General features: G+C 35.3%; 1 pseudogene; it reads right to left on the reverse strand.

Annotated features, from left to right (window-relative positions):
• Nucleotides 1–227: 227 nt before the first annotated feature.
• On the reverse strand, nucleotides 228–16,192 carry LOC141492164 (small ribosomal subunit protein uS17-like; annotated as a pseudogene).
• Between the last annotated feature and the right edge of the window lie 680 nt (nucleotides 16,193–16,872).

Genomic DNA, 16,872 nt, shown 5'->3' on the forward strand with positions numbered 1-16,872 from the left:
GATGGATGTTGAAGTAAATAGAAGACTTACAGTATTTTCTGACACAATGTCCAGAACTGAACAGAGAATTCAATCATCAAATACAGAACTCAAGAGTTGTACAGAAAAAGTAAAGGAAAAGGGGAAGAGAAAAACAAAACAAATATTGGTCAAGACGCTCAAAATGTATATAACATTAAAAGGAAACATAGAACACTTCTAATTCTTTTTTTTTGGGGGGGGGATGCCTTTATTAGCAGAGCAGTTGGCCAAGCCACAGTGGACACTCCAGCACCAGCCCCTGCCCCTGGTGACCAGAGGCTCAGAACTTCTGGAACTGCTTCTTGGTCCCAGCTGCCTTGGTGACATTCAGCACGTTGAACCTCACTGTCTGCTGAGGGGCCTGCACTCACCCACTGTCACGATGTCTCCAATCTGGACGTCTCGGAAACAGGGAGACAGGTGCACAGACGTGTTCTTGTGTCACTTCTCGAACAGGTTGTATTTTCAGATGTAATGCAGGTAGTCTCTGCGGATGACGATGGTCCTCTGCATCTTCATCTTGGTCACCACACCTGACAAGATTCTGCCTCGGATAGACATTGCCAGTGAAGGGGCACTTCTTGTCGAGGTAGGTAGCCTCTTTGGGGGTCTTGAAGCCCAACCCAATATTCTTGTAGTATCTGGGCAGCTTCTCTTTGGCCGTGTCCCCGAGCAGCACCCGCTTCTTGTTCTGGAAGATGGTCGGCTGCTTCTGGTAGACACGCTCTGTCTGCAGGGGAGAGGCACACCTGGCGGCTCAGCTGGGCAACTCAGCTGGGTGACTGGCTCTAGATACCCAGAGATAGTGGGGACCCCCAGGCTGAGAGATGGCAAACATCCAGAGATAAGAGACCACTAGGCTCAGAGATGGCAGAGATAGGAGACCCCCAGACTGAGAGGTGGCAGAGACACAGATAAGAGACCACTAGGCTCAAAGATGGGAGAGATAGGAGACCCCCCCCCCCCAGACTGAGAGATGGCAGAGACACAGATAAGAGACCCCTAGGCTCAGAGATGGCAGAGATAAGAGACCCCCCAGACTCAGGGATGGCAAAGACACAGAGATAAGAGACCCCCAGGGCGGGCGACGAGGGACCCCCAGCCCCGCGGTACAGGGAGACCCTCGGACCCCCAGGAGTCCCAGGGAGAAAGCTGTCAGAGAGCCCACCGCCACGTGGCTGGGGGAGCCAGGGGGGCTTGTGTCCCCCCACTACGTCCAGTGGCCGTGCATGCGGAACACTTCTAATTCTTAAGAACTTTACTTCTCTTAGGATAATTAAAAAGTACATTATAATTGAAGACAATGGACCTAAAAGATATGGGTATAGTTGTATCTTATCTCTCAATTGAAGAGGTCCAAGTTGAAATCACTATGTTTGAGATAAAAAGCCTGAAGAAAAGCAAGGAGGTTAGCTTGAAAACTAAATGTCTCATCCTTTGACCCCCTTTAATTCCACTGTGCTAATGAGGGCATATCATAAACTAGATGGTCCTAAGTCAGTGTCTCTGTAACTTATATCATTTGTAAAGTTCTCAAGTTAGTTTCAAAGACTCCCAGTATTAGAGATCTTTAAGAATCCTGCAGTTAATTATATCACAGTTTGACTTAACCCATGCTTCAATTAACAAGAGGTTGAGTATCCTGGGTGAGGAGGGAGGGGAGAAAATTGGGAGAGAGAATAGCCCTTGCTTCACTTAACAAAGAGTTAAGTACCTTTGGTGTGGAGGGGGAATTAAATGTGAAAGAAAATAGGCCTTGCTTCACTTACTAGGTCTTAATTACCCTGACCCTGGGTGGGGAAGGCAGTCAAATGTGAGAGAAAAGAAGTCAAGAAGTCTGGGGGGAGGGACAAAAAAAGTTCAAGAAACAATATGGCTTTGGATGTTACTTTGACTTATGAAGAGGACTGTGTGTACTTGAAAGATACAGGAAAAAGGAGGTAAGGCAAAAAATGATTATAATTGTAATTAGATGTAATTTGAATCAATGCTGCTTATCAAACAATCTCTGATAACATCTTGATAACAATATAAGCTTATCAAGCAATCAAATAATCAAACTGTGATTGATGGTATCTGATAGATATTTATCACTCTAGAGATAAATAACACCAAGAGAAGAGGCACAAAAATTTTAGAGGGAAAGAAGGGAGAATGTGAATGCTGAGTAAATTCTATTCAATAGTTTAGCCTAGAGAGGGAATAAGTTACATTCCCATTTGGGATTAAAAATCTAACCTAAACTACAGAATGGGGGAGGGATGGGAAAAGGAAAGAAAGGGAAAAAGGAACTGATAAAAGAGAAGGTGAAGATATAAATGAAAATAAATTGAAAGCTATTTTTGTTTTTATTTTATTTATTTTATGTTATTATAATAATCTTTTTATGAGAGTAAATATAAAGCTGCCTCCCCACAAAAAAAAGATGAGAAACCTCTAGAATAGTGTGAGCGGGAAAAAAAAAATGTATATCAGTCTGTGTTCAAATTCCAATGGCTTTGTCTCTGGGTTGAATTGCCTTATTTATCATAAGTCCACCAAAGAAGTCGTTTCAATATATTTCCAAAAGTTGCTATTACTAACTGTATTTCCCTCCACTCTATTCCTTCCCACTATCATTTATTCTATTCCTTCTCTCTTTTCAACCTGTCTCTGTTCAAAAGTGTGTTGTGTCTGGCACCCCTCTCCCATAATCTTCCCTCTCTTCTATCACATACTCCCCCCCTTCACTACTCCCCCCCCCCAATTACCCCTTATCCTATCCCTTTCTTCACATTTTTTTCTAGGGTAAGATAGATTTCTATGTGCTATTAAGTGTGTATGTTATTTCCCCTTGAGCCATTTCTGATGAGAATGAAGGCTCACTCATTCCTCCCTCCACCCATTCCACTCCATTGAAAAAGCTTTTTCTTGACTCAACTGTAAAATACCTTAGGCTCTTTTTCCTCTCCTTTCTCTTCCTCCCAGTATTTCCCTTTATCACCCATTGACTCCATCCTTTTTACTATATTATACCATTATATTCAACTCCTTCCTGTGCCTTGTCATTATATGCTCCTTCTGACTATTCTTATAAATGAGAAAATTGATATGAGTTATCAGTATCTTCTTCCCATGCAGGAACACAAACAGTTCAGCAACATTAAGTTCCTCATAGATAGTCCTTCTTGTCCACCCTCTCTATGGTTCACCTGATTCCTGTACTTGGAGAACAAACTTTATGTTCTGCTCTGGTTGTTTCAATAGGAAAGTTTGAAAGTTCCCTGTTTCAGTGAAAGTCCATCTTTTTCCCTGAAAGAGGATGTTCGGTTTTGCTGGGTAGTTGATTCTCGGTTGTAAACCATCATCTTTTGTCTCCTGGAATATCATGTTCCAAGCCCTCCAATCCCTTAATGTAGATCATACCAGATCCTGTGTAATCCAGACTATAAAGCCACTGTAGGTGCATATTTTTTTTCTTTTAAAGATTTTAATTATATGGAGTTTTACAATTTTCCCCCTCATCTTGCTTCCCTCCCCCCCACACACCCTGCCAGAAGGGAATTTGCCATTCTTTACAGTGTTTCTATGATATACATTGATCCAAACAGAATGTGATGAGAGAGAAATCACATCCTTAAGGAAGAAAAATAAAATATAAGCGTTAGCAAGATTACATAATAAGATATTAGTTTTCCCCCCTAAATTAAAGGTAATAGACCCTTGTCTTTGCCCAGACTCAACAATTCTTTCTCAGGATACACATGGTATTCTCCATCACAGATAGACCCAAATTGTCCCAGATTGTTTTATTGATGGAATGAGCAAGTCCATGAAGGCTGATGCTCACTCCCATGTTGCTGTTACAGTGTACAGTTTTTTTTTCTAGTTATGCTCATCTTGTTCAGCATCAGTTCACACAAATTCCTCTAGGCTTTCCTGAATTCCAATCCCTCCTGTTTTCTAATAGAAACATTTTTTTCCAGGACATACATATATCAAAGTTTGTTAAGCCATTCACCAATTGAAGGACATTTATTTGATTTCCAATTCTTTGCCACCACAACCAGGACTGCTATGAATATTTTTGTACAAGTGATGTTTTTTGCCTTTTTTTCCATCATCTCTTCAGGGTATAGACACATAGAGGTATTGTTGAATCAAAGGGTATGCGCATTTTTGTTGCCCTTTGCATGTAAATCCAAATTGCTCTCCAGAAGGGTTGGATGAGTTCCCAGTTCCACCAACAATGTATTAATGTCCCAGATTTCCCACATCCCTTCCAACACTGATCATTGTCCTTTCTGGTAATATTGGCCAATCTGAGAGGTGTGAGGTGATACCTCAGAGATGCTTTAATTTGCATTTCTCTAATCATTAGTGATTTAGAGGAATTTTTCCTGTGACTATGGATTGCTTTGATTTCCTCATCTGTATACTGCCTTTGCATATTCTTTGACCTTTGGTCAATTGGGGAATGGCATGTCTTTTTAAAAATTTGACTCAGTTCTCTGTATATTTTACAAGTTTCTTTGTCTGTTTCATTTTTCCTGGTTTAAGTATCTGTATCATATTGATATCATAAAAAGGATTTTGGCAGAATTCCTACTATTTTCTAAATAGTTTATGTAGAATAGGAATTAATTTATTCTTACATGTTTGGTAGAATTCACTTGTAAATTCATCTGTGTCTGGTGACTTTTCTTAGGGAGATTATTGATGGTTTCTTCAATTTCTTTTTCTTTTTCTGTTAATCTGGTCAGTGCATGTTATTTTTTAATTTATTTTCATCCATTTGTATATGTATTTTTCCAAGTTGAAAAGTTTCCCTCCACCCTCCCTTCTCATCCTCCTCTTCTCAGTTGGGAACAGTCAGATTAGTAGCTTACATACATATTTTGATAAACATATTTACAAATTAGTAGATTTTTGTCATGAGGAATTAGGATTAAGGAAAAGAGATAATAAGAGGTTATTATCATTTTCTTGGAAGAAATTATTGATTATTTCTATGATTTGTTGTTTGATCCACTCATTCTTTAAAATTAAGTTATTTAGCTTCCAATTAACTTTTGACTTATTTTCCCATGATGCTTTATTACATATATTTTTTATTGCATCATGATCTAAAAAATATGCATTTGCTAATTCTGCCTTTCTGCATTTCATTGTAAGCACGTGGTCAATATTGGTTTAGCTGTCATGTACTGTAGAGAAAAAAGGAATATTCTTTTCTATCTCTGTAAGTTATTTCCAGTGTTCTATCATATCTAAACTTTCTAAGATTTTATTTATCTTCTTAAATTCCTTCTTATTTATTTGTTTTGTGGCTTAATTCAAGTTAAGGAGGTAAATAGATTGTTAGAAACCTAGACATCATAGACCTATGAAGGAAATTGAATGGGGATAGTAAGTTATATATATATATATATATATATATATATATATATTCTGCAGTACATGGTATTTACAGAAAAATTGACCATGTACTAGGGTACAAAAATCTAATAATCAATTGTAGAATGAATCTTTTTCAGATCATATTGCAATTATCAAATCACATGCAATAACGGGCCATGGAGAGACATACCTAAAACTAATTGGAAACTAAATAATCTCATTTTAAAGAATGAGTAGATCAAACAACAAATTATATAAAGAATTAATTATTTCATCCTAGATAGTGGCAATAATGAAACAACATATCAAAACTTATGGGATATAACCAAGGCAGCAGTCAGGGGACATATCATATCTTTAAATGCTTACATGAATAAATTAGAGAAAAGGGAAATCAATGAACAAGCATGGAACTAAAAGAATTAGAGAAAGAACAATTTAAAGGAGAAATTAATAAAATCAAAAGCAAGAAAACTATTGAACTAATAAAACAAAAAGTTGGTTTTATGAAAAAAATCAATAAAATTGTTAAACTTCTGGTTAATTTGATTAAAAAAGGAAAGAAGAAAACCAAATTGCTAGTATCATAAATGGAAAAGGTGAACTCACCATAAATGAGGTGGAAATTAAAGTAACAATTCAGAAGCGATTTTGCCCAATTCCATGCCAATAAATTTGAAAATCTAAGTGAAATGGATGAATATTTACAAAAATTTAAGTTTCCCAGGTAAAATGAAGAGGAAATTAAATACCTAAATAACCCTGTCTCTGAGAAAGAAATTCAACAAGCTATTATTGAACACCTTAACAAAAAATCTCCAGGGCCAGATGAATTTACAAGTGAAATCCACCAAACATTTGAGGAACAATTGTTTCCAATTCTATATAAACTCTTTGGAAAAATAGGTGAAGGGGCAGCTAGGTGGCGCAGTGGATAGAGCACTGGCCTTGGAGTCAGGAGTACCTGGGTTCAAATTTGGCCTCAGACACTTAATAAATACCTAGCCGTGTGGCCTTGGGCAAGCCACTTAACCCCATTGCCTTGAAAAATCTAAAAAAAAAAAAATAGGTGAAGATGGAACTCTGCCTAACTCTTTCTATGACATCAGTATGGTGCTGATACCTAAACCAGGAAGAGTTAAAACAGAGAAAGAAAATTATGGCCCTATCTCCTTGATGAATATAGATGCAAAAATCTTAAATTAAAATCTTAGTAAAACAATTACAGTAAGTTATCACTAGGATAATACACTATGACCAAGCAGGAATGCAGAGTTGGAACAAAACAGGAAAACTGTTAGTATAATTAATTATATCAATAACAAACCTATCAGATATCTTATGATTATATCAATAGATGCTGAAAAAGCTTTTGATGAAATACAGCACCCATTCCTACTAAAAACACTGGAGAGCACAGGAATATCTGAAACCATTAAGAAGCAGTATATTCAATGCAGATAGACTGGACACATTCCCCAAAAGGTCAGGGGTGAAATAAGGATGCCCATTATCACCACTACTATTCAATATTGTACTAGAAATGTCAGCTTCAGCAATAAGAGAATGAAAAGGAATTGAAGGAATTAAAATTGGGAAGGAAGGAAACTCTCACTCTTTGCGGATGACAAGATGGTATACCTAGAAAATCCTAAAAAATCATCTAAAAAACTACCAGAAACAACTAGCACCTTTAATAAAGTCACAGGATATAAAGTAAATCCTCATAAATCCTCAACATTTCTATATTTGACTAGCAAGATGCAGTAGAAAGAACTAGAAAGACAAATTCCATTCAAAGTAACTTAAGACAATATAAAATACTTGGGAGTCTACCTGCCAAGGCAGACTGAGAAATTTTTTTGAAAACAACTGTAAAATACTTCTCACACAAATAAAATCAGATTCAAATAATGGGAAAAACATCAACTGCTCTTGGATAGGCCAAGTTAATATAATAAAAATGACAATTCTACCTAAATTAAACTACCTATTTAGTGCCCTACCAATCAAAATTTCAAAAAATTAGTTTAATGAGTTAAAAAAAATTGCAAGTTCATATGGATAAATAGAAATCAAGAATTACCCAATATTAAATGGTATAGTTAGAGGACTGGGAATATCATCACTTTAAGAATGGTTAAGGAATGGGGTGCTAGGTAGCCCAGTGGATAGAGCACTTGCCCTGGAGTCAGAAGTAGGACTTATTTTTTAAAGTCCTATATAACTATGATTTTTAGAAGATTATATTTGAAAACATCTCTGTCAAACAAATAAATAAATAAGATAATTATTTTACTTTGTAGTGGTATGACTGGTCTACAAAGTTTATTTGCATGAGAAAAAGCTCTAGGTGAACTTGTTGAAGTCCGCAAATTCAGATAGTCCCAGACATAACACTATCACTGCAAAGGTAAGTTGCTAACTAAGCAAATTTGAATTGAATCCAAATGGACCTTGGAATGGATACACAACAGGATAAACAAAGACAACAAAGGCAGACAACAGGTCTTGTAAAAGACACTATTGTAAACTGGAGAAAGGGTTATAAGATGTTCACAGGGATAAGAACTTAGAAATTTGCTTCCTTTCCCTCCCTCTCAATTCATATTAATGATAAACATGCACCAAGAAAAACTGTATCCTTATTTCATATTCCAAAGATAAAGCAGTGATAGATACTGAATATGGATCATGCAAGAAGTAGAATTTAAAAGAAATTTGAATTTCATCTGTAAATGATCTTTAACACTGGGAATTAAATGTAATATCGTCAAATGCAAGGTAATAAAAGTCCAATGTGAAGCTACTAACCTCTCATGAAAAGCAGTTTGATGTAGCCTTACCAGATGTAAAATTATACTATAAAGCATCAGCCCTCAAAACTGTCTGGTATTGGTTAAGAAATAGAGTGGTAGATCAGTGAAATAGACTAGGTGCAATAGCAGGAAATGATTATAGTAATCTGCTGTTTGATATACCTAGAGTCCAATTTTGGGGATAAAACCTCTCTCTTGGATAAAAACTGTTAGGAAAATTGGAAGTTGTTCTGGAAGAAACTTAGATTCAACCAACACCTCACACCCTATACCAAGATAAGATACAAATGGTTATAGGATTTAGATATATAAAACAATATTATAAGCAAACTAGGAGATCAAGGAATAGTTTACCTGTCTGATCTATGGAAAAGGAAGCAGTTTATGACCAAGGAAGGGATGGAGAATATAATTAAAAACAAACTAGATAATTTTGATTACAATAAATTAAAAACTTTTGCACAGACAAACCCACTGTAATCAAGAGCAAAAGAAATGTAGTAAATTGGGAAACAATCTTTACAACTAGTATTTCTGACAAAGGACTCATTTCTAAAATATACCAGAGAACTGAATCAATTTTTTAAAAAAAATAATATATTTTATTGTCTGTGGTACCTTTTATGAAGATTTAGTTTCCTTCTTTTTCCCTTTTACTGAAATTGATTGTTTCCTTTGCTTTATCTAAAATCCCTGTTTTTTTTTTTTTTAATTCAGTTGAAACATAATATATATTGCTCCAGCCCTTGGCCTTTAACCTATATGTACCTCTCTGCTTCAAATGTGTTTCTTGTAAACAAGATTTTCTCTTTTATGGGAGAGTTCATTCCATTCACATTTACAGTTAAGATTACTAAGTCTGTATTACCCTCCATGCTATCTTTCTCCATTCATATTTTTCTTTTTTTCCTTTGCTTTTATTCCTCCTCACCAATGTTTTATTCCCTTTCCCCCTTTTGCTTTTACTTTAAATTTTAACTTTCAGTTTATTTTCACTTACACTTTTGCCTTCCTTTTATTCATCTCTTCTTTCTTTTTCTTTCCCTTCTCCCTCTCCCCACCCCTGTAAGAAGGATCGATTTTTAAACCTGTTTTGAAATGTTTCTTATTTCCTTTCTGACCCAAATCTATTGAATAGAATTTACTCAGAGTTCCTACACCACCCTCCTTTCTTTCCCTCTACTATATTATATCTTTGTACCTCTGCATTTGGTGTTATTTATTAATAGAAGTGCTATCAATCAAGTACTATCAGTCAAAATATTTTTTTCTTTTTTTCTTTGACTTTTTTTAAATTTGTTTAAGGGTTTTTTTTTTGCAAACCAATGGGGTTAAGTGGCTTGCCCAAGGCCACACAGCTAGGTAATTATTGAGTGTCTGAGGCCTGATTTGAACTCAGTTACTCCTGGCTATCCACTTGCCACCTAGCTGCCCCTAATCAAAATACTTTCAAAGGATGACTAATCAATAACTTGATAAACTCACAGTACAATCAATGGTTGTTTGATTGATTGCTTGATTGACTGATAAGCAGCACTGTTTTGTAGTCACTAAATTCCCTCTCCTCTTTTATGTCATTAGAAATATACTTCTCAAGAGTCATGAATCACATCAAATTATAATCCCTTTACTTCTTACCTCCTTTTCAAGTACCCTCCATGGACATAAAATCTTTATGAGTCAAATTATCATATAAAATCAAATCACTTCATAAAGCATTTTTTCCCCACTAAGTCTACTCTCTCTTTAGCTCACCAATCATGATTCTTAAACCTTTGTTATCTGAATTTTGCATTGAGATAAAAATCTCTTCCTAATCTCTTTATGCACAACCCATCCAAGTAGGTTCCCACTCTCTACCCCCAAAGTCACTTCTGATTTAATTAACTATAGAGAAGGGGTTAGCTAAGTGATTCATTGAATAGAGCACTGACCCTGGAATCAGGAAGACCTATATTCAAATCCTGCCTCAGACACTTAATAATTGCCTAGCTGTGTAACCTAGGGAAAGCCATTTAACCCCATCGCCTTAAATAAAATAACTAAAAAAAATTTAACTAGAAAGTCTCTTAGTACTCTAAGTACTGGAACACTCTGAATGTCTCTCTTAGGAATTTTACAAATGAATGTAAGATAGGGAGACACTGGCTGAGGACCACCCAGCAGAGAACGCCCTCATCAAATAAAGTGCTAATCTCTGTGAAGAAACAGAATTAAAGTAGGTCAAAGGAAACTGAGACACATAAAGTTAAAGTAAACACCCCAACTTTTGATCAGGTCTATTTGTCTCAAACACAGTGATGTTATCTTGGTCCTCCTCAAAGTAAAGAAAAGAACCAACTCTACCCATGTATTCTAAAATGAATCTCCTCATCTATATTTAGCTCTTTATCTTAAGAGAAATACAATTCTCAAGAGTTACAATTATTATATTTTCCCTTATAGTGATCTATTCAATTATTTTTTAGTTTTTGGTGGTTTTTTTGGCAAGGCAATGGGGTTAAGTGACTTGCCTAAGGTCACAGAGCTAGGTAATTATTAAGTGTCTGAGATCACATTTGAACTCAGATCCTCCTAAATCCAGGACTAGTGCTCTATCTACTGCACCACCTAGCTGCCCCTATTCTATAAAATTTAATGTTCTTGACTAATATTTGTTTGTTTTTCCTTTTTCATTTAACTTTTTAATGCATTTCTTGAATCTTATATTTAGAGATTGACTTTTCTTTTCTGGTCTTTTTATTAGGAAATTTTGAAAGTCCTCTATATCATTGAATATCTGTTAATGTTCCTGTAAGACTAGCAGCTCAAGAAGTTAGGTTCCTGCCAGCTTACCTATCCTTATCCAGGTGAACATTGAAAGAGTGGGAGACAAGAATGTAAAGTTCTACAAGATCTCCAAGATCTCTCTTTATTTACCAGGATACAAATGCTTAAATATCCATTCCCTGGTCCACTCCCACTCCAGGAGCACTCTTCAATCAACCAGTAAAATAGTGCTCTGGTGCTAGAGGACACCAGGTGATGGAGGTTCACAGTACTCCCATACACAACAGTGTTCTACAAACATCCATCTTTTTCTCTGACAGAATATGCTGAACCTCACAGGGGAGTAAATTCTTTGTTGTAATCTAAGGTCCTTTGTCCTCTGAAATATGGTCTCCCAGGTCCTCTGGTCCTTAGATGTTAAAGTTCATAACTCCTGTGTAAGTCTGATTGTGTTTCTTTTGTATTTAAATTGCTTTATTTTTACTCCCTGCAATACTTTCTCCTTTATTTGAGAATTCGGGAGTTTGATTATGATAGCCCTTGAAGTTTTTATTCTGGGGTCTCTTTCTGGAACTTAATTTTTAACACAAATATATATGAAATATATAAAAAGAAACATTTTTAAGACCAAACAATTAGAAGAGTGATTAGCCTAAATCTGTTTATTTTTCTCTGTTCAACTAATGAAATCACACAAATAACAGAGAATGTTAAATTTTAAAAGACAAAGAACATGTTTATTTTTTCCCCTCTTTGCAAGTTGGGAATAACTTCTTGATAGAATCTGAGTACATTTCACTATTTATACATATCTTGATATTCTTGTAAAAGAAGAAAGACATACTTTGATAGGTCAGTCATTAGAATCAATTAAAAGAAGTAAAGAAAACAGATATGGATTCAAGATAGAGCTAGATCCAGCAGTAAGAAATCAAAGTGCGGAGATGAAGAGATGCAAGCAGGTCAACAGAATGCATTGTTCATCAGAAACTAACTGGGGACAGAGCAGAATGGAGATATCATGAAAAGAGAAATTATATTATGACTGTTTAATGTTGGAAGTATAACTTGTTCCCTTGGTTGCCCAAATGTGTGTCTTACTACCAATAGACTCTCTAAATATATCCACACTTCTCACTAATCCTTTATAATTTGTGAAAGATTGTGTGCCACATTTAAAGGGCAAATGTCTTGTAGTTACTGTTTTAACTATTTTTACCTTTCAGTAAATAACAATTCTCTCTCTTAATTATATCTACAGGCTATTTTACAGGCAAGCAGAAAAAAATGGAACTTGAGAGTAGCAGTTTTAGAATGCAGATCCAAGTTGAATCTGGATAGTTGTTGTGTGCTATGGTTACAACAAAAACTACTAGGTCTCTCTCTCTCTCTCTCTCTCTCTCTCTCTCTCTCTCTCTCTCTCTCTCTCTCCCCCCCCCATATATCTTTCTGTCAAATTTTAACAGTATAGGGAAGTCTTCCTTTACCAATGAATAGCATTACCTTCTTTGCAACTTTTGGTCTTTGACAGTTGCCTGTGGACATTGCAAGATTAAGTGACTTTCCCAGTGTCATATGTGTCAAAAGAAGGACTTCAGTCTAAGTCATCCTGATTTTGAGTTCAACTTTCTCAACTTTCTATGCACTAAAACTGCTTTTGGTACAGTGTTATATATGAATATTAACATGCTACACATTTATATAACTCATTTTAGAGCATGTAATATTGAAAAAATGCATGTTCTTTTATTTAACTTTTCTTTGTTGCTTAGTTGTTTTAGTTTCATTTTTTGGTAGTTAGGAAGAAACTACCAAAAACTACAACTATAATTGATCCCTAGTGAAATTCTTATTTTGGCACCTATCTGGCATAAAATATTCAGCACTGGGATGAAAGAAAAAAAATTCAGACTGAAAGAGATAAGATTCTTGTATTTAGTCTCATTCAGTTTATCTAGTTACAAAATTTCTTCATGCATAAATACACATTTGCTATTTTCATGTATATAAATATTTCAGAGGAAGATTGACAGTGTTTAATTTCAAATCAAGAAGATATGAATTTAAGTGCTGCTTATGCCAGATACTTATTCAATGACCCTAAACAAACTACCTAACTGTTCTTCAATGTCCCATCCAAATTTCTGACTAAAATTCCAAAACGGATTTTCTGCAAAGATGAAATTATAAATATTGCATAAATATGTGCCTACAGAGAAGACGATATATAAATATTGCATATATATGTGTGCATATATTTATAAGTGTGTGTCTTTATCCATAATATATTTGTGCTTTCAAATATTCATATATATGTCTATACATATGTGTATTTGTGTATATATGTGAAATTGTCTGCACAGATTTTGTTATGGAAGAGATATATAATGTGTAGCCATACCACATACAGGGACACATATATGTATACACTTCCTTCACAATAAATTTGTGAAGAAATTTGGATTAATGTTAATAAAACCATTGACTGCTTAGTTTCTTATCATGGATTATAATAAATTTAAAACCATTAGAGCTTCTTAGGGGTTAGTGAACTTTCTTCTCTTCCAAAGCTTTTTGACACACCTGAACCCTGAGCATCTGCTTCAATAATGCATGCCATTGAGCATAAGTGGATATATGAAATTGAATATGCTTGGAAAGTTTGAGTGAACAGTCCTAAAAGGAAAGAGATGGTCCAATGATTCATTAGTTATGAATGAAAAGCTCTTTACATGCAATGTTTTTTTTTTTTTTTAGGGAGAGAAAACCACAATTAGGAATGTTGCTTGCAAGTTAGTATTTGTGAGTGAGTAAATGAGTCTCTCCGCATGTCATGGCAGCATCGTCCTTATGTCCCTTGTTGAGACTGAGAGACAACCAATAATAGCACACAAAAACAACAACAATAATAGCAATACATTTTCTACTAAGACCTTTGGTATCTACAAAGTTCTAACAATATCTCAAATACACATTATTTTCTCTATTATTAGCTTTCTGTTTTTTTATTTTATTGTAATGATTTTTATTTTCAGATGTTTTCTATAATTTTTGTCAAAGAAAAGAAAATGTAAATTCCTAGAAGAATGAAGTCTTTGTATAGTTCATTTGTAATATTAATACTCTTCAATGAATTTATTTCAGATTTTCTTTTATATGATAGTTAAACAACAAACCCACATACAGAGAGAAAGGTGCAATGTTGCCATAGCAGCCTCTGGAATTGGCGAATGAATGTGTACTTATTTGGAACTCATCACTGATTTCCCCCACAAGTGCTGATTAGATTTAATTACCAATAAATTTGTATCATTACTCTTTCAACTGGTCAATTGTTAAGTTAGTGCCCACTAAAATGTACATTGGATATCATTTTCTCCCATAATTGCACATCAACCTGTTTAGGAGTTACTATGTTAGAAAGCTTTCTCACTTTGAGATATCAGATTTGAAAGGCCAGTTTTAAAAGTCCTTGCTCTGCTTGCTTTGCTAAGTTTTGTGTTGAAGTTATTTTGACAGTATGGAAAAATAAACACACACATACACAAATAAAAGACCATTTGGTCATAATCCTACCTATATTTTTGATGGGGTTTTTTTTTGATGATTTTCCTTACCTAAATAAGCATGAGTAGAGACAAAGGGTTTTCCTGATTGAATAAAAGTAATAACTAATGATTTGTCACAATGTATAATTTCTTTTCTTATTGAAGAATAAATTGCTTTTTTGTTTATTAAATATAGTTGATTTTAAGTTCAAAACATTTTTATTCTGCAAATGAATGAAAAGGGGCTAGAATCAATATGGCAAGGAAAGATAGGGACTCACTTAAGTTGTATCCCAAACTCCTCCAAATACCTTTAAATAATCACTCTAAACACATTATAAAGTAGCAGAACACCCCAAAAGATAGAGTGAAAAAACTTTCCAGTCTAAGATTACTTAGAAATTTGGCAGAAAAATTCTGCTGCAACAGCCTGAGTGATGAATTCAATTCAGCCCAAGTCACACCACGATACACCTAACTCCCAACAAACTAGGAGCAGGTCTCCCAATGACTGAATTATTGATGTAGAGGTAGTTTCCAGAACCTTTACTTCACAGATGTCAAAGACAACTTAAAGGATAAGGAGGAAAGATCTATCTCACCTGGTGAGAAAAGAGCACAGTTCAGAACAGGTCACACCAGCAAAGACCTGGCCAGAAGAAACCAGGAGAGGGTTTTTGGAGTTACTGAATTAATAGCTGGAGCAGCTGCTTCTAGAACTCTCAGCCCACAGACAGTAAAAGAGTTAAACAATTGTTCAAAAGGAGAATATAGGTGTTTTTTCCCAGCAATGAGGCAGATGGCTGTTTTAAAAATAGTCGAAAATATATAGTAGTCATGGTGACAGTCCCAGGGGACAAGGAAAAATAGTACACCAGTTGTGGTCACAGTACAGGAGGGACCCTCCTCACACTTCCAGGACAGAATATAGGACTTTCAATCTATCTCAGAGCAATACATAGATCATGAGAGTGGTGAAGACCTATCCTTAAATCATAGCACCTTGGAATAACTGAAAACTTATAGATCTCTAGAGGAATTTATGAAATAGGCTTGGGATATTGTGCACACTACCCTGAAAGATCAGCCTTATTTTAGCAAATACTTAAAAAATAAAAAAAAAAATGGGAAAATGAGCAAATAACAGGAAAAAGAAATAAGTTGATTATGGAAACTTACTATGGTAAGAAGGAAGATCAAAACACACTCAGAAAAAGATAACAAAACCAAAGCTCCTACATTCAAAGCCTCCAAGAAAACAGGAGATCATAGGACATGGAAGAATTCAAAAAATAATTGTGAAAACCAAGGAAGAATTTTAGATAAAAAAATTGAGAAGAGGAATGTGAATAGTGAAAGAAAATCATGAAACATGAATTTACAGCTTTGAAAAAGAGATGCAAGTAAATACTGAAGAAAATAAAACCTTAAAAAAACAGATGAAGCCAAATGGCAAAAAAGGTCTAAAAAACTAAGGTGGAGAAGAATGCCTTAAAACACAGAAATAACCAAATAGATAAAGAAATGTGGGAACACAGGCTATTCTAACAGCCACGACACAAATCATTTCCAAGTAAACCGCCACCTGGACAGTCTCGGGAGCTGGCATGCCAACCGTAGAGATAAGGTGTGCCGGAGTCCTTGGGAACTGGACATTCTGCCCCACAGACCAAGGGCACTAGACACAGCTGTGTTTTACTACCACCCCCCTAATGTACCCCCTTATCCTGTAATGCAAGATGATGCACATACACACCACTTGCATCCCATTCCCTCAATTACTCTTTATTCTACCCTGGAAGACCTAACAATATATATGTAATAGCTAAGCCATAATAAAATTGATCTGGAGGCCTAAGGCAGTGGTGGCTTGACTCCTTATTCTCAGCTCCCCTCTGGGAGGGAGGTCATCACTGTGGGCCCCAAGGTGAAGCAAGCCATAACAAAGAAATGTATAAATTCATTGAAAAGTTTTTGAAAAGTAGAAATGGCCAATAGAAAAGGAGGTACAAAAGTTTACTGTATAAAACAATTCATTAAAAATTATAATTGAACAAATTGGAGCTATTCTTTTTTTTTTAGGTTTTTGCAAGGCAAATGGGGTTTAGTGGCTTGCCCAAAGCCACATAACTAGGTAATTATTAAGTGACTGAGGTCCGATTTGAACTCCAGGGCCAGTGCTCTATTCACTGTTCTGAAGCTAATATTTCTAAGAAATAAGAAACAATCAAATAAATCCAAAAGAATTTAAAAAAAAATAAAATAGAATTTGAAATATTTCACTGATAAAAGAATTGCCCTAGCAAATAGATCTAAGAGATACAATTTAAAAATTT

The sequence above is a fragment of the Macrotis lagotis genome, chromosome 6 (genome assembly GCF_037893015.1).
Source record: "Macrotis lagotis isolate mMagLag1 chromosome 6, bilby.v1.9.chrom.fasta, whole genome shotgun sequence".
Taxonomy (NCBI): domain Eukaryota; kingdom Metazoa; phylum Chordata; class Mammalia; order Peramelemorphia; family Peramelidae; genus Macrotis; species Macrotis lagotis.